At 51.1% G+C, this 26141-nt stretch overlaps 1 protein-coding gene across 1 annotated transcript in view; it reads left to right on the forward strand.

The window, feature by feature from the left end:
- Nucleotides 1-13013: 13013 nt before the first annotated feature.
- FGD3 (FYVE, RhoGEF and PH domain containing 3) overlaps nt 13014-26141 on the forward strand; it is a 69969-nt gene continuing 56841 nt past the window's right edge. The window contains exons 1-2 of the mRNA XM_025359229.1: nt 13014-13405; nt 25330-25497. The gene's annotated coding sequence lies outside the window, so the exon portion shown is untranslated. The remainder of the gene's footprint in view (nt 13406-25329; nt 25498-26141) is intronic.

The following is a 26141-nucleotide window of genomic DNA, read 5'->3' on the forward strand; positions in this document are numbered from 1 at the left end:
TGGTCCTTGAAACGCTGGTGCCCGCAGGATTCATGTAGCTGCAGAGGTGGTAAACTGAAGGAATAAAACTGCTGGCCTTTGCCCATGCAAAGTAGGTGCAAAGTAGGCTTGGGGGGATCCCAGTCAGAAGACCCTGACTTTACAGCCGCAGAGAGGATGCCCTTGTCCCCGTTCCAGGGCAGGCAAAATCTGAGGGGCTAAGATCTTCAGTGGCAAAAGGGGCATCTGGTTCTTTGACCCTCTCCCTGATCCTGCTTTTAATCAAGTTCCAAAAAATTTTGTCTGCAAAACAAACTATGCTGCATAAGGAATAATTCGTTGCCCTAATTCGTCCATTAGACATCACACTTGACTCCCCACGGGCTTCTTACTATCCCTGGTTTCCAGCTCACGGGAGTCGATGCAGGGTGTGACCAGAGCACATCTCTGTTTATTTTCAAGTATGCAAAGGATATATGCACATATCACTGTTGAAAATTAAAAAAAAAATTTTTTTTTGAGACGGAGTCTCGCTCTGTCACCCAGGCTGGAGTGCAGTGACATGATCTCAGCTCACTGCAAGCTCCGCCTCCTGGGTTCCCACCATTCTCCTGCCTCAGCCTCCTGAGTAGCTGGGACTACAGGCGCCCACCACCACGCCCAGCTAATTTTTTTGTATTTTTTAGTAGAGACGGGGTTTCATCTCGTTAGCCAGGATGGTCTCGATCTCCTGACCTCGTGATCCTCCCACCTCGGCCTCCCAAAGTGCTAGGATTACAAGCGTGAGCCACGGCGCCCGGCCCAAAAATCAAAATGTTTTAAAGCCGAAGCGCCCCCCACCCCATCCTGTACCCTCCAATCCTAAGGCCCTCCTTAACATGAAGGTTGAGCAAGTGTGGCTCAGATCTCTCCTTCCTTCCCCCTCTTCCTCCTTCTCTTCCTTCCTCTCTCCCTCTCTTCTTTCTCCCTTTCCTTGTTTCTCTCCTTCCTTCCTTTTCTCTTTCCTTCCCCTTTTCCCTCCCTCCTTCCTTTTTTTCTCCTTTAGAATAGTGCTGCTGTGATCACCCTCAGGTGCCTCCAATTCTAACCTTTCTGGTTACTTTCTCCCCCCAGGTCTCCCAGCTCAGCATCTGCCCTTAAAGGAAACCTAAATGAACATGTGCTGTTGCATTCTGAATAGCCTCTGGTTGATCAGGAGCTTAGACTAAGGACTGAATAGTAAAGGGTGGATCCAAGTGATTGTGAGAATACCACTTGGCAGAATGTGATGTCTGGATTGGACATGGAGTGCATAGGAAGGGACCCCGCACTTCCCTGGGTATATGAGTGTTTCTGGTTGACGCTGTGCAGCTGCCCCATAACAATGCTGGAATTATCCTTTATTCAGGGCCTGATTGAGTGGGGGTGTGGCCACCCCTTTATTGCCTTATTTTTTTAATGTATATCATTCTCTATTGACACATTGATAATTTTTTCCGACAGGGTAAAAAAAAATGCACCAGACGCAGCACTTTCGTGTAAGTATAGACACATCAGGGCTCTTTGTCAAGGATAAGAAACAATCGCTCCCACTTCAGGCTCTAATGTTGTCACAGCCAACTGCCAGAACTGCTCTGTAATTACGTCTCCTGAGTGGAAAACTCTCAAAATGCCTCTTGGTCTAAGAGTTTGAAGCTGGGATTGCCTCTCCACTTTGGCTAAGATGACTAAAGCATCACATATTTTTAGAGCAACTTTTAAGAAGTGAGGTATGGTGAGTGATGACTAGCGAGCTCCTCACTGCTCACACTGTAGCATTTTACACGCATTTTCCCAGGGAGCCCCCAGGAACCTGGCATCCAGGGATATTTTCCTCGTGTTGGGGTGAAGGGGCTCACACAATGTCACCTGCACACGGGCCTCACAGTTCCAGTTCTGGGCTTGTCCACCCTCCCAGCTGCCTGCTCAGGAGGAAGGCAGGTAAAGTTAAGGGCAGTGCCAAGGTTTAGGAAATATTGTCTGTCTTTGGACCAAATGTAATTTCAGTTTAAAGTAACCTAGAAAACGTTTTGCAAAAAATGTGTTTTCAGAAAGCAGAATTACACTCAGTATCCCTTCTTTTTTTGGTTTGTCAACCACATCTTTCCTTAGAGAGATTTAGGACAGCTAAGTAGAAATTAAATTTTCCATATGTAAACAGGCATGGAGACAGCTGGCTTTCATTGGGCAATAGTTCCCAGCTGGGAATCTCCAATGAGCAATGAGCGATTTCGATTCTTGTATTTTTAAACAGGTTGGCTTTCCTCCCAATTGCAAATATAAATGTTCGTGGTAGAAATTTGTATGTTACTGAGAAGCATCAAGAAGCAAATGAAAATTCCCAGAAGCTCACCACCCAGAGACGGTCGCCCTGAGGGTTTCACACAGCCTCTGTCTGGGGAGCTTTCGTTTCCTTCCGTCTTGTCTATTGTTAGGTCACATGTTCAGTAGGATTTGTCTTGGAGCCTGAACGCTGACAAAGGTGCACCACCCCCCAGCCCCAGCCAAAGCCACACGGGAATGACTCCTCTGGTCCCACCCACTTCCGGCCCTGGCTAGTGTGTTATTTTTGTGGCTTTCCCCTGTCTTGTCAAAAGAATGAGAGTAACTCAACGTGGATACTTTGTCCAAACCTTGGGTCTCAAGGGTTCTGGGAAGGATCTAAGACCTGTGGTTCTCGGTTCCCAAAAGCAGGCAGGTGATTAGAGAAGCAGCTGGGCTCTGAGTCCTGCACCCGTGTGGCCCAAGTGATTGGCTGTGACCCTAATAAGTGAGCAGAAGGGCAGGGGCCGGGGTCACCTTGCACAGGAGGAGTGGCAGCCGTAAATGTCTCTGCAGGCCAGAGCCACTCCTTCCTCAGGGGCCATCTCCTGAGCCTGCCGAGTATTCTTGTGTCCTAGGAGCCGCTCAGCAAATGGTTGTTGACTGACTGAGTGACAGCACTTTGGCCTCTCTGAACCTCAATGTCCTGGTTATTGAATGGGACTCTTACTTCCAAGCTCTTTACTCCCCTGAGCCCCTGGTCCCCTGGTTCCCCTTTGTCTTGCACCTCAGGCTGTGTCCTAGAGACCAGCCACCTCAGCTGCATCTTGTTAGGCTCTGAGTGTCGTGGCCTTAACAGTTCCTCCACCTCTCTGAACCACAGCTTTGTCTTCTGGAAAAGGAGAAATGAGAGGATGCTTGGAGCATCGTTGCCTGCATTCATGGAACTCATGGTCTGCCTGGAGAGTGATGGCGATATGGTGTCTGTGTGTCCAAGAGCCAGCTGCACCCAGAGGGAAACTCTAAAGCTGGTGTGGCCGGGGCGGCCAAGAAGCAGAGGGAACAGGGCCCGTGACGGTGGGGAGAGGTGCTCCCAACCATTGCCGAGGCCGGGAATGAGGCTGGGAGGCTGCAAGGACCCAGTTCCAGCCGGGCCAACTCTGAGATGATGCTGAGGATTCCAGCGTTACTGTGAGTCACTTGTCGGCTCACTGCTTCTCTTAAGAGCCAAGGGATGGCCAGGCGCAGTGGCTCACGCTTGTAATCCCAGCACTTTGGGAGGCTGAGGTGAGGTGTAATCACCTGAGGTCGGGAGTTCGAGACCAGCCTGACCAACATGGAGAAACCCCATCTCTACTAAAAAAAAAAAAATATATATATATATATATATATATATGTATGTATAAACTTAACCAGGCATGGTGGCACAGGCCTGTAATCCCAGCTACCCAGGTGGCTGAGGCAACCTGGGCAACAAGAACGAAACTCCCTGTCAAAAAGAAAAAAAAAGAAAAAAGAGCCAAGGGATGCCACTAGCTGGTTGTTTAATTAAACTTTTTATTTTGGAATGACTGTATAGACACATAACAGATAATGCAGAGACACTATGGGTCTTTACCCAGGAGTTCCCAGTGGTGACAGCTTGCAAAACGATATAGCTCGGACATTGACACTGGTACAGTCAAGACACAGAGCAGCACCAGCACAGGGAGCCTCCTGTAGCCCTTTGATGTCCACACCTGCTCCCTGCCTGCCCCGGACAGCAGCCAATCTGTTCTGTTTCTACAATTTTGTCATTTAGAGAATGTTATATAAATGGAATCATATAGCATGTTACCTTTTGAAATTATCCTTTTTCCACCAGCATAATCCCTTGGGATTTGTCTAAGGGAATTCATCCAGGGGAATCATCACACATCTCGGCTGCTGTGTGTGTCAGTAGTGTTTCCTTGTTATTGCTGAGTGCTGTTGTGTGGCATGGATGTACCATAGTTCATGTGTAAATGGCAACACAGTTTTCATCTCCATGTCTGCATGTTCATTGCCAGTATATACAAATTCAAGTGATTTTTGCGACTTGATTTTGTATCCCTGACCTTGCTAAATTCACATACTAGTTCTGGGAGGTTTTTTTTTTTCTGTTTCTTGGCATTTTCTTTGTAGACAATCATGTCATCTGCAAACGTGGACAATTTTATTTCTTCCTTTCTGCTCAGCGTGCATTTTCTTTTCTGTTCTTGTTTTATTGCGCTGTCTAGAACCTTCTCCACTATGTTGAATAAGAGTGGTGAGAGCAGGCGTCTTTGCCTTCTTCTCACTTTGGGGGACTATTATGGGCCTGACTATGTCCCTGCAAAATACATGTTGAAGCCCTAATCCCCAGGACCTCCGAATGTAACTGTGTTGGAGACAGGGCCTTTAGAGAGGTAATGAAGTTAAAATGAGGTGCTGAGAGTGGGTGCTGATCTGTCATGACTGGTGTCCAATAGAAAGAGCTGAGGACTCACAGAGGGACAACCACGTGAGGACACAGGGAGACGATGGCTGCTTGTAAGCCAGGGAGAGAGGCCTCAGGAGAAACCGACCCTGCCAACACCTTGATCTCAGAGTTCCAGCCTCCAGGAACATGAGAAAGTAAATTTTCGACCTTTCGGCCACCTAGCCAGTGGGACTTTGTTATAGCAACCACGGTAAACTAAGACACTGCCCTCCAGAGCGCCACAGGGCACCTCTGTTCTGACTTCAGAAACTAGTTCCGCCTGACTTTGAACTTCATCTAACAGTCTTTTGTGTCTGGCTTCGAGATCCATCCATATAATTGCTTTTTTTTTTTTTTTTTTTTGAGGCAGAGTCTTACTGTGTCTCCCAGGGTGGAGTGCAGTGGTGCAATCACAGCTCACTGCAACCTTGACCTCTGGGGCTCAAGCAATCTCCTGCCACAGCCTCTGAGTAGTTGGGACTACAGGCACATGCCACCACCCCCAGCTCTACATCACTGTTATGTCAATGGCTTACTCCTTTTTATTGCTGAATCCTGTTCTATCTCTATTATGGCTGCACCATACTTTGCTTATAACGCATTCTCCGGTTGTCAGACACTTGGGTCGTTTCCAGCTTCGAGTTATGAATACAGCTGCTCTGCACATTTGGGTACAGGTCTTTGTGTGAACAGATGTTTTCTTTTCTGTTGGGTAGATACCTAGAAGTGCAATTGCTGGGTCATAGGGAAGGTGTATGTTTAACTGTGAGAAAATGCCAAACAGTTTTCCAAAGTGGTTGTGCAGTTTTCTGCTCCCACCAGCATGACAGTTGCGCACTGAGGGTTACGTTTGCGCCACATCCTTGCCAGCACGTGGCATTGTCAGTCTTTTTCACTGTAGCCATTCTGCTGGGACTGGAATCATTCCTCAGTGCGGTTTCTAGTTTCCCTGATGGCCGCAGTGTTGCCCACCAGCTCGTGTACTTACTGTCTATTTAGGTAACTTAAGTCAAATGCTTGTTCCAGTTTTTTGTTTCTCGTTTTAAAAATGGAATCGTTTGTCCTTTTTTAAATTATTGACTTGTAGGAATCTTTATGTATTCTGAACACAAATCTTTTATCAGATATATGTATTGCAAATGTTTTCTCCAAATCTGTGATTTGCCTTTGAAATTTTCTTTTCTTTTCTTTTCTTTTTTTTTTGAGACAGAGTCTCGCTCTGTTGCCCAGGCTGGATGCAGTAGCATGATCTCTGCTCACTGCAGCCTCCACTTACCAGGTTCAAGTGATTCTCCTGCCTCAGCCTCCAGAGTAGCTGGGATTACAGGTGTGTACCACTACGCCCGGCTAATTGTTGTATTTTTGTGGAGATGAAGTTTCACCATGTGGGCCAGGCTGGTCTTGAACTCCTGACCTCAGGTGATCTGCCCACCTCAGCCTCCCAAAGTGGTGGGATTACAGGCATGAGCCACAGCACCTCGCTGCCTTTGAATTTTTTTTAAAATATTTAATTTTTTTTTTTTTTTTTTTTTTTGAGATAGGGTCTCATTCTGTCACCCAGGCTGGAGTGCAGTGGCATGATCTCGGCTCACTGCAACCTCCACCTCCCAGGTTCGAGTGATTCTCCTGCCTCAGCCTCCCAAGTAGCTGGGATTACAGGTGCGTACCACCACACCCAGCTAATTTTTGTATTTTTGGTAGAGACAGGGTTTCTCTATGTTGGCCAGGCTGGTCTCCAACTCCTGACCTCAGGTGACCCGCCCTCCTTGGCCTTCCAAAATGTTGGAATTACAGGCATGAGCCACCATGCCTGGCCTTAAAGACTTAATTTTTTTAATGGCAGTTTTACATTCACAGTAAAATTGAGAGGAAGGTCCAGAGATTTCCCATATATTCCCTGACCCCACACATTCAGAGACACTCCCTTTATCAGCATCCTCCCCAGAGGAGACGTTTGTTGTAACTGATGAACCTGCCTTGACATATCATTGTCACTCAGAGTCCATATGTGGCCGGCCTTTTCATGTTCCTAATGGTGCCTTTCGATACGCAGAAGTTTTCTATGTTGATGAAACATATTTTCGTGTTGAAGAAGTTGTTTACCAAGTCTTTTGTGTGTGTGGCTTAGTGCCTTTTGTACCCTAAGAAATCATTACCAACGTCAAATTCATGAATATTTTCAGCTATGTGTTTTTAGAAGCTTTATAGTTTTAGCATTCACAATGAAGGTTTTGATTCATTTCTAGCTATTTTCTGTGTATGGTGTGAGTAAGCAGTCAAGGTTCATTTTTTGGTACGACTATCTAAATGTTCCATCACTGTTTGTTGAAAGGACTTATCTTTCCCTATTGATGTGTGCTGGCACCGTCATTGAAAATCAGTTGAACAAATGAATGAAAATCTATTAGTTCATTGATTTCCATTGATTTATCCTTATGTTGATACCACATTGTCTTGCTTTTGAAATTTATTTTATTATTTATTTTTGAGACGGAGTCTCACTCTGTCGCCCAGGCTGGAGTGCAGTGGCGCGATCTTGGCTCACTGCAGCCTCCACCTCCCGGGTTCAAGAAATTCTCCTGCCTCAGCCTCTCGAGTAGCTGGGACTACAGGCGCCCACCGCCATGTCCGGCTAATTTTCTTGTATTTTTAGTAGAAACGGGGTTTCACTGTGTTGCCCAGGCTGGTCACGAACTGCCGAGCTCAGGCAATCCACCCATCTTGGCCTCCCAAAGTGCTGGGATTACAGGTGGGAGCCACTGCGCCCGGCCGAAATTTATTTTATTATAATAATTATTTTATTAATGAAAATAATTACTATAATAATATTATTTTAGTTAACAAAATATAATTACTATAGTAAGTCTTGAAATAGGGTAATTGGTTGAACTAGTTCTCTGTTGTTGGACCTTCAGCACATCTCTGACATTGGGCAAGGCTCGGTGGCTCATGCCTGTAAATCCCAGCACTTTGCAGGGCTGAGGTAGGTGGATAGCTTGAGCCCGGGAGTTCAAGGTCAGCCTGGGAAACATAGCCAGAGTCCATCTCTGCAAATGATAAAAACTTAGCCAGGCATAGTGGCACACCTGTGGTCCCAGATACTCAGGAGGCTGAGATGGGAGGATCCCTTGAGCACAGGAGGTCGAGGCTACAGTGAGTCGTGATCGGTCCAGTGCATTTCAGCCTTGGCAACAGAGGGAAACTCTGTCTCAAAACAAAAACAAAAACAAACAAACAAACAAACAGCCCTAATAAGACTGTACAAAATGTCCTTGCTCATTTGTGTGGGTGTTTTGGAAGGTCGACGGCTGAAGCGAGTGTCCCTTATGTCTGCATGTCCTATGTCCTTGTGTCCCCATGCCCCCAAGTCCCCACCACAAGTCCAAGACCACACGTCCCCACATCCCCTGTACCCCATGTCCTCATTTCTCTAAGTCCATGCGGCTCCACATTCCTCATGTCTGCATTTTCTCATTCCTCACGTCCCCATAACCTCCACATCTCGATATTCTTCATGTCCCCATGTCCCTCACGTCCCCGAGTCCCTGTGTTCCCGTGTCTCCATATTCCCATGTCTCCATGTCCTCATGCCCCATATCTCCATATTCTTCATGTCTCCATGTCCCATATCCCCATTTTCCCATGTCATGTCCCCGTGTCCTCATGTCCTCATGTCCCTATGTATTCAGGTTCCCATGTCCACTTGTCCTCACGTCCCCATGTCTCCATGACCTCCACTCCCCATGCTCTCGTGTCCCCAAATGCCCATATCCTCATGTCCTCTATGTCCTGTCATGTCGCCATGTCTGCATGTCTCCATATCCCTCGTGTCCCCAAGTCCCCCATCCCCAAGTCCTCATTCCCCCATGAGGACTCCTCCTATCCCCACGTCCTCATGTCTCCCATAAACCAGCCCAGAGCAGGGTTTGCCTTATGCTATGTGCTTGGTAAATATGAGCTGCCTTCCTCCTTAAACCTTCCATTTAAAGGCCGCAGAATCAACATGTGTAAGATGGCTTCCCTGAAAAAATGCACCCCAAGTGTCACTACTAGACGTCAGGTGGACACTTTCCCCCACAGCGAATAAACTGGTGGCAACCCTGGGAAGGAATGGGGTGTAACAGTCAGGGCCAGCTGGCTGCTGTAACAGTCCCAGGCTTAGTCATAGTCCAGCGCTGGCAATGGGAGAGTTGTGGGGGCTCTGTTCCATGCAATCAGATGGGGAGCACTTGCCCACCAGGAGAGAGGCCCAGGGAGAGCACTCACCCACCAGGGGAGAGCCCCTAGGCCAGGTGAGAGAAATTAGGCCAGGGGATGCTAAACAGGGTAGAGCCCCTGGGCCTCCCTCCTGGTGAGTGGGTGTTCCCCCTTGACCTCTCTCCTAGTGGGTTATCCCTCCAGGCCTCTCTCCTGGTGGGTGGACCTTCTCCCTAGATCTCTCTCCTGGTGGGTGGACCCTCCACCCAGGCCTCTCTCCTGGTGAGTGGATGCTCCCCCTGGGCCTCCCTCCTGGTGAGTGTGTGCTCCTCCAGGACTCTCTCCTGGTGAGTGGGTGCTCTCCCTGGGGCTCCCTCCTGGTGAGTGGGTGCTCCTCCAGGACTCTCTCCTAGTGGGTGCTCCCCCTGGGCCTCCCTCCTGGTGAGTGGGTGCTCCTCCAGGCCTCTCTCCTGGTGAGTGGGTGCTCCCCCGGGGCTCTCTCCTGGTGAGTGGGTGCTCCCCCTGGGCCTCCCTCCTGGTGAGTGGGTGCTCCTCCAGGACTCTCTCCTGGTGAGTGGATGCTTCCCCGGGGCTCTCTCCTGGTGAGTGGGTGCTCCTCCAGGCCTCTCTCCTAGTGGGTGCTCCCCCTGGGACTCTCTTCTGGTGGACGGGTACTCCCCCTGGTTAAGAATTCCCTGCCCGTAGGCTCTCTCCATCCTGGCCTCTCCATCCTGGCCTCTCCATCCCACACAGGTCCCTCTGGGTCCTGGACTTCAGAGCTCCTCTACCTGGCCATTGCCAGCTTTCCTGGAAGATAGGGCTGGGGGTCCCTGGGACAAAGCAGGAGTCCCGGGGAAACCCCCTTTCTCATCAGAGGCACCCACCCCTCATGAAGTGAGCCGCCTGGGGGAGGATGAGCAGTACCCCTGAGGGACAGGCTGAGGGACACTGGAGGCACAGGGCCTTCTCTGCAGAGCCTCTGACTCCATAAAGTTATTCAGGGGCTTTGAGATTGAATGGCACCCATGGATTATCACTGTGGCCCCCAGGAGCCATCCATGGGTTGGGTAGTGTGGCCAGGAAAGCCTCTTCAAGGAGTGGTCATTGAGACAGAGACCTGAGGGACCTGAGCAACCCAGGGGACAGTGGTCCAGGCTGAGGGAGTAGCAAATAGAAAGGCCTTGAGGCAGGTGCCTGCAGGAGCCCTCCAGGGTAGAGGACTCATTTGAGCCATTGGAACATGAGTGAAATAATTGGTTAAAGAAATTGGAATATGTGTTACTACTTCCTGGTGGCCACTTCTCCCCACCAGGCTGATCCCACCATCCCCCAACTTCAGGTCACCCCTGCCCTTTTTCGTGATGAAAATACTACATCACTGTAAAACAACAGTAAACACTTAACTCTAGTTTTGATGGGTCAGGAATTGGGGTGTGGCTTGGCTATGGCTTGGGGATCTCTCATGAAGCTGCAGATGGTGGCTGGGGCTGCAGTGTCATCTGAAGGCCTGACTGAAACTGAGGATCATTTCCAAGGTGACTCATTCACTCATCGCAAGTTGTTGCTGGCTGCTGGCTGGGGACCTCAGTTCCTCTCCACATGGGCCTCTCTGTAGGGCTGCTTGAGCATCCTCACAACATGGCAGCCGGCTCCCCCAGAGTGAGTGATTCAGGAAGGAAAGGCAAAAGCTGCAGTGTTATGTATGGCCTGGCCTTGGAAGTCACCTTCATCATTTCTGTAATGTCCTATTGTATAGTAGTGTCCATAGGTCAGCTCTATTCACAGTGGGAGAGGCAGATGACCAGCAGTTGATGATGACTGGGCCATTGTGGGGCTGGCTGCCACAAACATGTTTCTTTTTGAATGATGTCACTCCCAGGTGGAGGCACCTCTTCCTCCCACTCACCCCCACCAGGGACGACAGGACGCTTGGCCTCAGTTCTACTTTCAAGCCACAAACCCCTCCCCATCCTCTTTTTGTCCTTCACCTACCACAACCCCTCACTTTTCAGGTCATCACAGCCAGCCTGCTGCTGTGCTGCCAGAATTTATCTTGACCTTCTTAGGACGACAGTTGTGTATTCCTGGTGGACCTGGGTTTGTATCCCTGGTACTAATGGGACCCCACTGCTGGCCTTCTGGTACAGGGGACGTCTGTAAAGGAGAAGGCTGAACCAGGTGGTGGTGGCAGGCACTGCTGTCCTTCCTGGCCTGGGCTGGCAGCATCTGGATGGTCCAGGGCTGTCTCCTCAAGGGGCAGGAGCCAAGACTCCAGGGCCCGGGCATTGACAGCACAGCAACGGTGATTCAGATGTTGGTGGCTGGGATCCCTTGAGTACCTGCCGTGGGCAAAGCCCTCATTTCTTACAAAAACTCCACCACGTGCATCCCACATTTTCTCCATTTCATGGAGGAAGAATGGAGGCTTCAAGAAGTTCATCAATGGCTGGGCGTGGTGGTTCATGCCTGTAATCCCAGCACTTTAGGAGGCCGAGGCAGACAGATCACCTGAGGTCAGGAATTGAGACCAGCCTGGCTAACAGTCTCTATTAAAAATACACAAAATTAGTTGGGCATTGTGGTGGGCGCCTATAATCCCAGCTACTCGGAAGGATGAGGCAGGAGAATCTTTGAAACCGGAAGGTGGAGGTTGAAGTGAGCTGAGATTGCGCCACTGCACTCCAATAGAGTGAGGCTCCATCTCAAAAAAATAAAATAAAATAAAGCATAAAAAAGAAGAAGTTCAACTATGTGGCTGAGGCCACAGCACCCATGCATCTGAGCTCAGGTGACACTGTCCACCCCATCCTTGTCACAGCTGGGTGTAGCTCTGCATCCTTACATAGGCAGGGAACTAGGGGACAAACTCCACATCACCTTGGCCTTTAGCTTTTGGGAGGGGGGGCACACCACTCTGTCCCGAGCCTCAGTTTCCCTGTTGTCAGACGGGGATAACCATACAGCCCCTCATAAGGGCATGAAGGGGCCTCATGAGCAACCACCCACAGGGCACCTGTGGCAGCGCCTGGCACAGGGAAACTGAGGCTCAGAGAAATTGCTTTTATTTATTTATTTATTTGTTTGTTTTTATTTTTATTTTTTAATTTTTGAGATGGAGTCTCACTCTGTAACCCGGGCTGGAGTGCAGTGGCCGGATCTCAGCTCACTGCAAGCTCTGCCTCCCAGGTTTACGCCATTCTCCTGCCTCAGCCTCTCAAGTAGCTGGGACTACAGGCGCCCGCCACCTCGCCCGGCTAGTTTTTTTGTATTTTTTAGTAGAGACAGGGTTTCACCATGTTAGCCAGGGTGGTCTTGATCTCCTGACCTCGTGATCCGCCTGTCTTGGCCTCCCAAAGTGCTGGGATTACAGGCTTGAGCCACCGTGCCTGGCTGCTTTTATTTATTTCTTTATTATTTTATTTTTATTTTTATTGAGATGGAGTCTCTTTCTGTCCCCCAGGCTGTAGTGCAGTGGCACAATCTCAGTTTACTGCAACCTCCACCTCTGGGGTTCGAGCGGTCCTCCTGCCTCAGCCTCCCTAGTGGCTGGGATTACAAGCATGCGCCACAACGCCCAGCTGATTTTTGTATTTTTAGTAGAGATGGGGTTTCACCAAGTTGGCCGGACTGGTCTCAAACCCCTGACCTCAACTGATCCTCCCTCCTCGGCCTCCCAAAGTGCTGGGATTTCAGGCATGAGCCACATGCCCAGCTGAGAAATTGCTTTTAAAAAAAAAATGAATTTAAGGCTGGATTAACAAGCTTTATTAAAATTGAGTCAGACTTTGCACTCTAAGCCCTTCAGGACCTGGTGTTATTATTTATTGATTCTCTCCTTAAAACAATGAGGGTGTCCTCCTGGTGGGGCTGCTTAGCAGGGCAGGTGCTGGGCCTGCTGGAGCAGCACTCGCAGGTCAGGTCTCCCAGGAAACATCTTGAAATATCTGTTTGCCGGAGGTCTCTTCACTTTCTAACTTGTGACCATTTCATTGTTCCCAACCAAGAGGGTCTGAGGAAGCCTCTGATGGTGTTTCTGGGCTCACTCTGGGCTTGTCTGGTCTAGGGCCGGCCCCCTCACTCCCTGCTGGGCCCCTCCTCCCTGAAGATCTACACGGCAGATCTACTCACAATAGTCCACCCAGCAGAAGCAGGAGGGTGGTGGTTGTGGGTCCTCTGTGCGCAGCCCCGTTAACCTTTAAACCAGCACGGCTGCCGCGGCTGTGAGCCGAGCGCCTGGTCAGTGGAGAGCTGTGGATTGCATGCTTGTTTGCTGTTGCCCCCGCCACCCTGCAAGTTGCACCTTCTAGAATCAGCAAGCCAAGCTCCTCTCACCCCAGCAGAATGATGCGGAAATGCAAATACACCATCATGTTGTGACCCATATTGCGAAAATTAGAAAGAAGGAAGTTGTGTTTCGCTATTGCACGAAGTTCAGCCCGGAGGAGAAACTCGCTCGCCTTCGGAAGACAGGTGAGTGGGGCTGGCCCTGAGGTCTTGGCGGAGCCCCGAGATCTGACTGGTTTTGTGGAACTTTGGGGTGGTGGGAGCATTCAGGGCAGGAGCCATTTGAGGGAGACGGATGTTTTCAAGGCAGGAAGTGGCTGTGGTGGCACGGAATGGTGTCTTGTTTTTGTTCTGTCGTCTTTCTCTGGGTTCCTGGAGCGTGATGTGTAAAAATTCAGAGTTATTATGGGCCTCAAATGGCAAGTGTGAAAAGCCTTTGTAAACTGCCTGGGACAGTGCTGGGACAGTGTTGCCTATCATCTGGGGGTGGCTCAGGCTCTCACAAGATGAACGGTGCCTGCCTGTGTCCCCATCAAAGTCTGGCAGGGGCCCAAGTCCAAGGCTGACCAGATACAGGGAGCCTTTTTCCATCAGCTGGCGGTGCACCAGCCAGGGCATCGAGACCACGGCCAGACCCTCTCATGTCACCTAGGCCTCGGGGGCCAGGGGCCGGGGGCAGTGTGAGCCTTCCTCTGCCTGAGCAGAGGAGGGTGGTCCCAGACCTGTCCTGGGGCTAGGCTTTCCCACACAGTGTGGCTCCAGAAGCTTCCCCTGCACTCTGCAGTTTAGATATTAGCAGATGTGGGCCTGTGTAGCATGGGGCTATGAGGAAGGAGTGCCGCGCCCACCGAAGCCTCCTCGCACCCCATGCAGTGCCTGGCAGTGTGGGACAGTGGTGGGGCCACCTCAAGAGGTGCGTGGACTGATGGCAGGGTCCCAGCGACAGTGGCGGCACAACCCGACGCCACTGTGATTGTGCCCACTGTGCAGAGGGAGCCCAAGGGGCAGGGGCATGTTCGGGTCGCACAGCATGCATGGCCACACTCATCTGTAAAGTGGGGACTGAGTTGTGCCAGGCTCACTGTAGTTCGGGACTGGACGCGCTCAGCAGGTGCCGCTGCCATTCAGATCAGTGCTTGCCAATGCCCAGGGCGGATGCTGGTCAGCCATTCTTGCAGGGAGAAAACCGAGGCACAGAGCTGACTTGCCCTGGGCCCCCCAGCCTGCAAAGTGTCTGACTGAGCCCCAGTACAAATCTTCACAACTTGCTCCGTGGCCCCAGAGCCGGGTGGGGCTAGCCAGCTGCGTGTGAAACGGAGGAAGTGGTTTGTCCCCAGCTGGGCCATTACAGGAGGCCAGAGGAGGCCCCGGCTCCACTCCTCAGGGGGCTGAGGTCCGCGTCTACACAGAAACCAGCACTACCCCGTGTGCAAGACCCCTCGGAGCTACACCAGGCTGAGTGCGCTGCACACAGAGCCTGCAGCCGTGTTGTGCAGAGGTTAGAGCTGAAGTGACTTTTTCCTGAGAAGCCTCACTGCTGTACAAGCACAGGCCTGACCTTCCTGGCCGCACAGGTCTGCGCCCCTTGAGGACTCCCAGGTTAGTCCTTGGACTGAAAGAGTGACCCGAGAGTCACTGCTGCATGTGCTGGGAGCTCCCAATGCATCCTCCCCACCTGCCCCGATGGGTCTATCCGGAGCAAAAGAATAGAAGGAAGTGAAGTGACAATTAGGGGCTCCTCAACCCAGGTTGCCCCCACCAAGGGCACCCTAAAAGCCTCACTTTTAATTTGATTACCTTTGTAAAGACCCTGTCTCCAAACATGTCTTCATTTTGAGGTCCTGGGGGCTAGGACTTCAGTGTGTTTACAGATAGGGAAACTGAGGCCTCTCAGTAAGGGCAGTGCTGGGCAGGTGTGAAACCTAGACAAGGATGAGACTGGGCTTGTGGAACAAGGAGGCTCGGAGGCAAGCATGTGCTGAAAACAATGAACGAGGACAAGAGGAAGAGCAGCGCCGGGCACTGTGGTGCCTGCCTGGCCCTGGGCCGGACGACCATCAGCTGTGGGGACTGAGCCAGTCAGGAAGGAAGCAGGACACGAGGACCTTCATTCGTCCCTTACATTTCTCCCCGTGTGCTGCCTTCTCTTTTCTGCAGATATTGTGGGTCCTGGTAGGTGACAAGGGGCCCATTGTCTGAGGAGGGAGACAGGGACATGAGACTGCCACGGTTGGATCTGGCTGGCTGCAAGGACAGTGTAGGGCAGGCCCTGTGTGAAATGGGGGCCGCCACGTCTGGGCCTGGGGACAAGCTGCCTGATGCCTGGTGACATGAACTTGCACCTGTGGTGCCTCTGTCCCCACACGTAAGACGAACATGTGAGCTTCCCCACTCCCTCCTTCTGAGCTTGCCGCCTGCCGGTGAGTGTCCCTGGTCTCAAGAAAGTAGCCCACAGGCAAGTGGTTGCTGCATTTCCCCGAAAGCAAGTATTGAACTCCTAACAATAATCCCAGCCCTCCAGGATGGGGCGCCCCACTCTGTGCCACAAGATGTGCTGTCCCCCAGCCCCACCTCCCAGGTGGGGGCACCGCAGACTCAGGCCTGGAGGCTGCACCCGTGGGTCCTGCCCGGGGCCCACCCCACCTGGGAGTCTGTGTGAGGCCTCTGCCCAGGGTGCCAGTCTTCTGAGGAGCAGCGGTGGCTGTGCATGTGGACCAAGGAAGAAAGGCAAGAGTGCGTGAACAGGGGCTGAGCTCCACAGCCTCAGAAAGGGACACTAACGATCCCACCTCCCCCTGGATGCCCCCAGCTGGGCAGGGAGGTTGAAAAGGAGGCTGGCCTGGTGCAGGGCCTTGCCCTTCGCACCTTATCATTTTGGTATGAATGCAAAAAGCTTCTCATGCAAATCTTCTGAAATCCATACCTTTAAAAAAAGTTTTCTTTTTTAAAATGGCAGTAAAATACACATAACCTAAAGCATAGCACTTTCATCTTCTTTTTTTTTTTTTGAGATGGAGTCTCACTCTGTCTCCCAGGCTGGAGTGCAGTGGCGCGATCTCGGCTCGGTGCAGCCTCCACCTCCTGGGTTCAAGCGATTCTCCTGCCTCAGCTTCCCAAGTAGCTGGAATTACAGGTGCCTGCCACCAAGCTAATTTTTTTGTGTTTTTAGTAGAGACGGGGGTTTTACCATGTTGATCAGGCTGGTCTCGAACTCCTGACCTCAGGTGATCCGCCAGCCTCGGCCTCTCAAAGTTTTGGGATTACAGGCGTCAGCCACCGCGCCTGGCCTCCTTCATTGTTTTTAAGTGATCAGTACAGTGCCCTCAGCACATTCACGTTGCTGTGCAACCATCACTGCCGTCCATCTCCAGAGTGTCTTCACCTTCCCAATCTGAAACTCTGTCCCTGTTAAACCCTCTCCATTCCCTCCCCTGGCCCTGGCAGCCGCCATTCTGGTTTCTGTCTCTGAATTTGACTCCTCAAGGACCTCACGTAGGTGGAATCACACAGGATTTGTCCCTTTGTGACTGGCTTATTTCACTTAGCATAATGTCCTCAGGGTTCACCCCTGTTGTGTCATGGGTCAGAATTTCCTTCTGATTTATTAATTTATTTATGAGACAGAGTCTCTGTCGCCAGGCTGGAGTGCAGTGGTGCGATCTCGGCTCACTGCTACCTCTGCCTCCCGCGTTCAAGCTATTCTCCTGCCTCAGCCTCCCAAATAGCTGGGACTATAGGCGCCCGCCACCATGCCCGGCTAATTTTTGTATTTTTAGTAGAGACAGGGTTTCACCATGTTGACCAGGCTGGTCTCGATCTCTTGACCTTGTGATCTGCCCGCCTCGGCCTCCCAAGGTGCTGGGATTACAGGCGGGAGCCACTGCGCTCCGCTCGGCCTCCTTCTGTTTAAGGCCGAACATGATTCTGTTCTGTGGAGAGGCCACCTTTTCTTTATCCAGATATCTATGAATGGACACTTGAGCGGCTTTCACCCTTTGTCTATTGTAGGGAATGCTGCTGTGTATGTGGGTGTACAAGTACCTGTTTAAGACCCTGCTTTCAAAACTTTTGGGAGAAACATTCTTGACGTGATGGACTCACATTGGAAACTGGTGTTGGAGTAAATGTGGCTGCCCTAAGAAAAGCTGCCACACCCTTGGGAGAGATAGACACCCCCCGCCCACCAGCCCCCAGTCCCAGGCTGTCCAGCCTGTCCTCCCACTCCACAGTCACAGCGTCGTGCCAGGGCTATGGTTCATGAAGAGTCACACAGTCTTAAATGGTAGAGGTAACGTGTAAAGGTGGTAGTGTGAGCCGTATTTGTGAGTGTCTGCTCATGGCATGCCTGCAAACGGGCAGGTGCTGCATTGATCCGCCTCCTCTTCTCCCTGCTCAGCTTGCCCTCGCCTCCCGCCCTCTCCGAGGTCCCTCTGACCCCCACCTCAATTCAGGAGCATGTGGCACCTCACTGAGTTCTCAGCAGAGATAATGGAGACCCCCCCTCTATCCACGCCCACAGCAGACAGGGCATTTCCCAGGCTGAGACCCCAAGGTAATTACTCTGTGCTTCCAGGCACCTCTGGGTCACAAAGTGGCTTTAATTTATTTGTTTATTTATTTTGACACGGAATCTTGCTCTGTGGCCCAGGCTGAAGTGCAGTGGTGCGATCTCCTCACTGCAACCTCCGCCTCATGGGTACAAGCAATTCTCGTGTCTCAGCCTCCAGAGTAGCTTACAGGTGCAAGCCATCACGCCCAGCTAATTTTTGTATTTTTAGTAGAGATGAGGTTTCACCATATTGGTCAATCTGGTCTCGAACTCCTGACCTCAGGTGGAGGTCTCCCAAAGTGCCTCGGCCTCCCAAAGTGCTGGGATTGCGGGTGTGAGCCACTGCACCCAGCCTGGTGGCTTTAATTGATTGCCATCAGCCATTACACCTGGGCATGGCCAGGGTGCCCTGGGCCTTGCTCACTGTGGGTGGCCTCAGTGGGTTTGGGACCTCAAGGCACTGAAGTTAAGCCAGGGAGAAGCCATATGGGGACCAGCAGACATGGGCAGTACACATGGTTTATTGTATCACCTGGAGGCACTTACAGTATTGCCTGGATTCTCTATTGCAGGGTAACGCTCAAGGGAGATCTTGTCATCCTTCCCTCATGATTCTGGGCCACCTGGGTGCAGCAGGCAGCTCTCGCCCACAGGGCTGGGACCCATTGCAAAGGCTTCCCCCAAAGGCTTCAGGCCTGGCTGCCACTTGCTGTTGGCAGGGATGCCTCCGCATGCCTCTCTACGTGGCCAGGGCTCCCTCACAGCGAGGCGCTGGTTTCCAAGGACAAGAGCCTGGAGCTGTCTTCCCTCCTGACCTGGTCTCCCGTATGCTGCCCTCTCTAGTTACAGCGAGTCTCTTAGGGCCTCTGTATTTAGGGGAGGGCTGTCAGAGTCCTCTTTTATATTGAAGGGGTGTCAAAGAATATATGGCAGTTTAAAAACCACCACTAACGCGTTTGTTGCTCCCCCCACATAACATGCCGTTGTTATGGAGCCTTCTGTGTGCCGGGGGCCACTGGGCCACTCCAGCGACAGGACAGGGGAGGTCCCTGCCTGCTAGGTGCCAGGCAGCCCAGTGGACAGGTGCCGTGGTGGGTTTCTTTCAGAGGGGAGGGGACTCCCTCACGGCCCCCAGGAAGGGACATCTGGTGGCAGGTAGAGCTGGGTGGTAGGCAGACTGGTGGCCCATCTGTGGGACCAGCCCTGCCCATCTGGGGGGGCCGCTGCACTGTGGAGGGACACGGGGCGGGGCCAGAGCATTTCACCCCCTGCTCACTGGCTGCTGTGATGGAGACACATGAACAGTTCTAGGATGCCCTGGATTCTGGGGCATTCTTAATTTTTTCAGGTTTGTGGATTTCCTCGTGCTAGGTGGTGGCAGCCCCGAGTGTCTGGGACCTGTTTCCTGGCTGAGTCCACAGTGGGCATGGCTCACCTGGGTCAGCAGCTCCAGCCTTGCTCACCTCAGGCGGCTCAGGGCTTCCTAAAAGGAGAGCTGAGGTGGTGGGGTACAGAGAACTGACCTCGGCTCCCTCAATGCCCCTGTGGAAACGTAGGCATAGCCCTGGGTGGATCAGAGTGACCCAAACACACGGGCTTCCAGCACCTGTGTGCCAGGGCCAGCCTGTCTGAGCCTCGGCTTCCTCATATGAAGGACGGAAATGTCCCCTGCAAATGTGAGAAAGGGCTCAGCAATGACCCTGTGCATGGGTGTGCATGGGTGTGCATGGGTGTACTTGTATTATATGTGTGTATGCATTGTCAACCTAAAATAATCAAGAGAATCACAATATAGTCTAAAGAGAGTTTATTCAAGCACAAGGTTGAGGACTGCAGCCAGGGAGACACTTCCAAGTTGCCTCAGGGAATGTCTGGAGAACAAAAGAGAGGCTCCAGTGTTTAAAGAAAGGATGAATCAGGAGAGGGGGTGGTGACCGTTGTTCATCAGGAACTCTCATTGGTTCACAGAAATAACACTGGTTAGTGATTGGCCAGTCACTGTTGAACTACAGGGAATGTGGCATTTTAGGGTTACTTGGCATCTGTCAGTCTAGAGCCTGCATGGCAAGTGGTTTCAGGAGGGACCCATTTTGCTCGATGGGGAGTGACACGTGACTGTGTTGCATTCCGGCGCCTCTCGACGCCTGATTATATAAAGGGGCTGGCATTCCTCAGATAAAGGTCTTTTTATTTTTCAGCATACATGTGCACACATGTGTATGTATGTGCCCATGTGCGCTTGTATATGCATGTGTGCACCTTGCCTTGAAGGCCAGGCAGTGGCCACACCAGCCCAGGAGGGTTGCTGCTGGTAAAGCCTTTGGTCGCAGAGGGGCTCTGCCCAGCTACACTTCCCAAAGTGGCTCCTCCCTCTCCTGCCCCTCTGTCCAGCTTTGTTTGTCTGTTCTCATTACCTCTTTTATTTTAAAACAACACATACTCTGTAAAAAGTCCCTGCAACTGGGCCGGGTACAGTGGTTCATGCCTGTAATCCCAGCACTTTGGGAGGCCGAGACGGGCGGATCACGAGGTCAGGAGATCGAGACTATCCTGGCTAACACAGTGAAACCCCGTCTCTACTAAAAATACAAAAAAAAAAAAAAAAAAAAAATTAGCCAGGTATGGTGGCAGGCACCTGTAGTCCCAGCTACTCGGGAGGTTGAGGCAGGAGAATGGCATGAACCCGGGAGGCGGAGCTTGCAGTGAGCCGAGATCGCACCACTGCACTCCAGCCTGAGCGACAGAACAAGACTCTGTCTCAAAAAAAAAAAAAAAAAGTCCCTGCAACAGAATAGAAGGAAGTGAAGTGACAATTAGGGGCTCCTCAACCCAGGTTGCCCCCACCAAGGGCACCCTAAAAGCCTCACTTTTAATTTGATTACCTTTGTAAAGACCCTGTCTCCAAACATGTCTTCATTTTGAGGTACTGGGGGCTAGGACTTCAGTGTGTGAATTGGGGGGACCGACAGGATCCATAACACAGGTGTTGGCAATGCAGAGTTGCAAACGCAAAGCTGGAGGTGAGTGTCCTTCATTTGTTTTGGTTCTTCTGCTCTTGGACAAAAGCCCTTCCAAGACGGGAGTGATTTAAGGGCCTCCGATAAGCACAGTGCACCTCTCTCCTCTGGACAGGATGTCCGGGGGGCCGGGCTGCTTGAGCCTCCCAGGCTGCAACCGCACACCTCCTCACCTCTCCTCATGATCCATCCTCCCTTCTGTGGTAAGGAAAATGATGCTCAGGAATGTCTGAAATTCACCAAGTTTGTACAGTTCAAAGGCGATAAGGGTGGGATTTTTCTTTTCCTTTTTTTTCTTTGTTTTGAGACAGAGTCTGGCTCTGTCCCCCAGGCTGGAGTGCAGTGGCGAGATCTCTGTTCATTGCAACCTCCACCTCCCGGGTTCAAGTGATTCTCCTGCCTCAGCCTTTTCGAGTAGCTGGGATTACAGGAGCCCCCGACCATACCTGGCTAGGGTGACATTTTCTTTTTTTTTTTTTTTTTTTGTTTTTGAGATGGAGTCTCACTTTGTCACCCAGGCTGGGGTGCAGTGGCGTGATCTCGGCTCACTGCAACCTCCACCTCCCAGGTCCAAGCAATTCTCCTGCCTCAGCCTCCCAAGTAGCTGGGATTACAGGAGCCCACCACCACGCCCAGCTAATTTTGTGTATTTTTAGAGACAGGGTTTCACCATGTTAGCCAGGCTGGTCTCGAACTCCTGACCTCAGGTGATCCACCCGCCTTGGCCTCCCAAAGTGCTGGGATTACAGGCGTGAGCCACCGTGCCCGGCCTGGTGACATTTTCTTGATCAGCCCTGTGAGGTATACTTGGCATACCATTGATGCATATGTTTAAAGTGTACAGTTGGATAAACTTTGACATGGGGTATGCTTGTGAAATTATCACCACAATCAAGGTAATGAGTATGTGTGCAACATCCCTCAAAGCTCTTGTGCTCCTTTGTAAGCACCCTCCACCCCACCAGCCCCCTCCCCATTCACCCCCCTCCCCCACGCCAATCCCATAGCCCCTCCCCTTCCTTCCAGGCACCCAATGACCTGCTTCCTAGCACCATAGGCTACTTTGCACTTCCTAGAATTCCGTAGTAATGAGAAAACACTGTAGGTCTTCTTTGGCTCCTTTTGTTCAGCATAATTATTTCTAGATTCATCTGCGTTCTACTCTCTTTTTAAAACTGGTCTGAAAGATCTGGCTGGACGTGGTGGCTCATGCCTGTAATCCCAGCACTTGGGGAGGCTGAGGTGGGAGGATCACTAGAGGTCAGGAGTTCGACACCAGCCTGGCCAACATGGTGAAAACCTATCTCTACTAAAAAAAAATACAAAAATTAGCCAAGCGTGGTGGTGGGTGACTGTAATCCCAGCTACTCAGGAGGCTGAGGTGGGAGAATCACTTGAACGCAGCCCAGGAGGCGGAGGTTGCAGTGAACATAGATTGTGCCACTGAATTCTAGCCTGGGCGACAGAGTGAGACTCCATCTCAAAAAAAAAAAAAAAAAAAAAAAAAAGGTCTGAAAGATCATTAGATGTAGGTTTAGAATTAGCATCATTATTTTCCTGAAATGTTTGTAGAATTCACCAGTGAAGATCTCTGCGCCTGAAGTTCTCTATGTGGGAAAAGTTTTAACTACAAGGATTTTTTGTGCTTACTTTATACTGAGCTTCTTAGATGTGTAGATTTATAGCTTCCATCAAATCTAGAAAACTTGTCATTATTTCCTCAAATACTTTTTCTGTCCACCCCTTTTTGAGACTCCAATTACACATGTATTACACTACTTGAAGTTTTCCCACATTTCGCTGTTGCTCAGTTTTCTCTGTGTGTGTGTGTTTCATTTTGGATAGTTTCTGTTCTTGTCTCTTCAAATTCACTAATTTTTCTTCTACAATGTTGAATTGGTTGTTAATTCCTTCCAGTGTGTTTTTGGTCTCACACTTTGTAGTTTTCATCTCTGGAAGTTTAATGTGGGCCTTCTTACATCCTCCATGTCTCTACTGGATTTTAGAACATAGTAGGACACAGACATGATAGCAGTTCTGAATGTCCCTTTTTGCTGATTCTAACATCTGTGTTAGTTATGTGTTTATATTGAATTTTTTCTCTTCATTTTTGTATAGTCCCTTTTATGCCTGGCAATTTTTTTTTTTTTTTTGAGACAGAGTCTTGCTCTGTCGCCCAGGCTGGAGTGCAGTTGCACAATCTCAGCTCACCGCAACATCCGCCTCCTGGGTTCAAGCAATTCTCCTGCCTCAGCCTCCTGAGCAGCTGGGATTATAGGCACGCACTACCATGCCTGGCTGATTTTTGTATTTTTAGTAGAGATGGGGTTTCTCCATGTTGGCCAGGCTGGTCTCGAACTCCCGACCTCAAGTGATCCATCTGCCTTGGCCTCCCAAAGTTCTGGGATTACAGGTGTGAGTCATTGCGCCCGGTCTATGCCTGGTGATTTTTTTTTTTTTTGAGACGGATTCTCGCTCTGTCGCCCAGGCTGGAGTGCAGTGGCCGGATCTCGGCTCACTGCAAGCTCTGCCTCCCGGGTTTACGCCATTCTCCTGCCTCAGCCTCCCGAGTAGCCGGAACTACAGGCGCCCGCCACCGTGCCCGGCTAGTTTTTTGTATTTTTTAGTGGAGACGGGGTTTCACCATGTTAGCCAGGATGGTCTCGATCTCCTGACCTCGTGATCCGCCCGTCTCGGCCTCCCAAAGTGCAGGGATTACAGGCTTGAGCCACCGCGCCCGGCCAGCCTGGTGATTTTTGATTAGATGCCACACTATGGGAATTTTACCTTGCCGTGCACTACATATTTTTGTAGTTCTATATTTTTTAGCTTTGTTCAGGGATGCAGTTGTGTAAACATGTGGACTTCCTGTTAAGGTTTGTTAATATTTGCTAGGTGGGACCAGAGCAGTGATCACTGCAGGGCTAATTATCCATCATTCCTGAAGCAAGACCCTCTGAGTATTCAACGCAATGCCCCGTGAACTGTGGGGTTTTTCGGGCTGGCTGGTGGGCACAGGCGTGTTCCTGCCCTGTGAAAGCTCCCTGTGGTCCTTGCAGGCAGTTCTTACTCTGGCCTCATGTGCTCTCCCCACTATACACATGCCGAACGGTCCTTGAGGGGTCCCTCTGAGATCTCCGAGCTCTCTCTCTGTGTGCAGTTCTCTCCTCTTCAGGGCTCCATGCTGTGGACTCTGGCCACCTTAGTCTTCTGGGCCTCCCAGTTTTGTCTTTTCAACTCAGAGTGTCCACTGGGCCCCACAGGGCTCCCCTTCCCTGATCCATGGTCCAGAAATGGTCTCTGGGCAGTGAGCTGGGACAATAGGAGGGCTCACCTCATTCATTCCCGTCTCTCAGGGACCACGGTGTTTTATTGCTTTGTGTAGAGCCTTGCAAACCTCTTTCGTAGGTTTTGTCCATGTTTGTTGTTGTTGTTCCAGGTGAGAGTAAATCTGGTTTCTATTACTCCATCCTGACCAGAACCCTAATTCCCCTGAGATGGGGTTGAACCAGGCACTGTCTTGCCAGACAGCTACCTTTGAACACACTGAGGCTGAGTGCAGCTCACATTCCATCTGGTGTATTTTTATTGCTGTGCCACGTTTGACCTCTGGAAACCTGAGTTTATCTCTTGTGCTATGAGAAGAATGCGGCAAAACATGTATTTTCTGTTCAGAAATCTTAATATTGCCCCCCATTGAATTCGTTAGGAATGCGGCAGTAGCCAATCATAAATGCCCACCTGAGTGATTCTGGAGTCATTTAAAGAAACATCCACTCAAAAGTGGTTTTGCCCCAAGAGAGCGAGCACTCAGGAGCCTGTGCGGGGTGGAGTGCTCCACCGTGGAGCTGGTTGGCATCCACAGCCACTGGGACGCTGCCAGAGCCCAGGCCTGCGTCACACCCTGCCCAGAGGCACACCTGCCTGCTCAAGGCAGCCAGGGCTGGCTCACGGGGTGCCTGTCTTGTGAAGCCTGTTTCTTCACTGCCTCTTCTTTATTCTGCTTTGTAAGTGAGGCAGGAGCATGTAAAGCTGCTGGCAGAGGAATATCTAAGTGTGAGTGTGAGTGTGAGTGTGCGTGAGTGTGAACCAGCCCATCGGTGTGAGTGTTTGAGGGAGCCTCTCTGTGTGTGCCTGGGGGAGGGTATGAGGTGTGGGCTGGGGAGGGGCCTGGCGATGCCCACCGGCTCGCCTCACACTGGACAGTGCCTGCACCTTCAAGGTGACCCTTCCCCTGGGCCGCAGGATGCTACATGGCCAGGGACAAGCTCAGCCCTGACCCCAGAGTTTCCAGCTGAGCAAGACACTTCCCACCCCACAGTGAATGGCTGCTGGTGCAGGCGCCACCCTTTTGGAGGTGTTGTGTGCCAGCCTGGGGACTGAGGATATGGCTGTGCAGACTGCCATGCCCCAATCCTGGGATCCACTCTGCTGGTCAGTGGCATAGAGCTTCCCTCCTCCACACCCCCCTAGAGCCGGGCCTCTGGCTGCTCCAAATGCCAGTTGGAGAAGGTGGTTTTCTTTCTCTTCTCATGTCTTTTCAGTACCTCCTAAATGGCTCTACTTTGAACCTGCTGGGCAAGGAAAAGATTTTCAAGGAAACCATCTACTGTGTGCGAGCCCCTGCCGGCCAATCCCAGACCCCAGCGCGGGGCCAGGCGCCTGTGCCTGCCAACCCTCAGCACCCTCCTCGGAGAGGCTGGTGGCATCAGGTATGGGGATAAGTGACCGCTGCTTGCAGCCCCTAGGCTCCTCGGCAGCTGCGTCTTGGGTTCAAGAGGATGATTTTGAGGGATGACAGTTTCCCTCTAGGCCCATCTCACTTTTGCTTCTCCTCAGAGGCGCCCGGTGAATTCTCTGTGCACTTAGAATTGACACTTGAATTTGGTCCATGAGAGGTGTGGTGGGCCAGTGGGAGGTGGCTCCAGTGCATAGGAGGGAGGAAGAGTTTTGGGGCAAAGACCTTGGTCCACATCCTCTGGTGAGACCCACCTCCTGCCCCAGCCCTCCCCGGAGGGAGATAGTAGAGACAGCTGGGACCTTGGACCCCTGGGGGCTGTTTTCTGACCTGTCCAGCAGGCAGTGGTGGGGAGGAGGAGGAGGAGGACACTGGCCTCACATCCTGGGAGTATCAGAGGATTGAAAAGCACCACGGATGCGCTATAAACAGAAGCCACTGTGTTCCTGTTGGTTATGGTCACTACCTTGAGCATCTATTTGAATTTATTGAACAGCAGATGGCTTCACACCACAGGGTTACTTTTTTTTTATGCAGAAGAAACTTAGTTTTAAAAGAAAACATTTTCTACTTTCTGTTCTCTAAAAGCCTGTCTGTACAAGACCCAACTGAAGCTGA

Source organism: Theropithecus gelada, chromosome 15, assembly GCF_003255815.1.
Source record: "Theropithecus gelada isolate Dixy chromosome 15, Tgel_1.0, whole genome shotgun sequence".
NCBI lineage: Eukaryota > Metazoa > Chordata > Mammalia > Primates > Cercopithecidae > Theropithecus > Theropithecus gelada.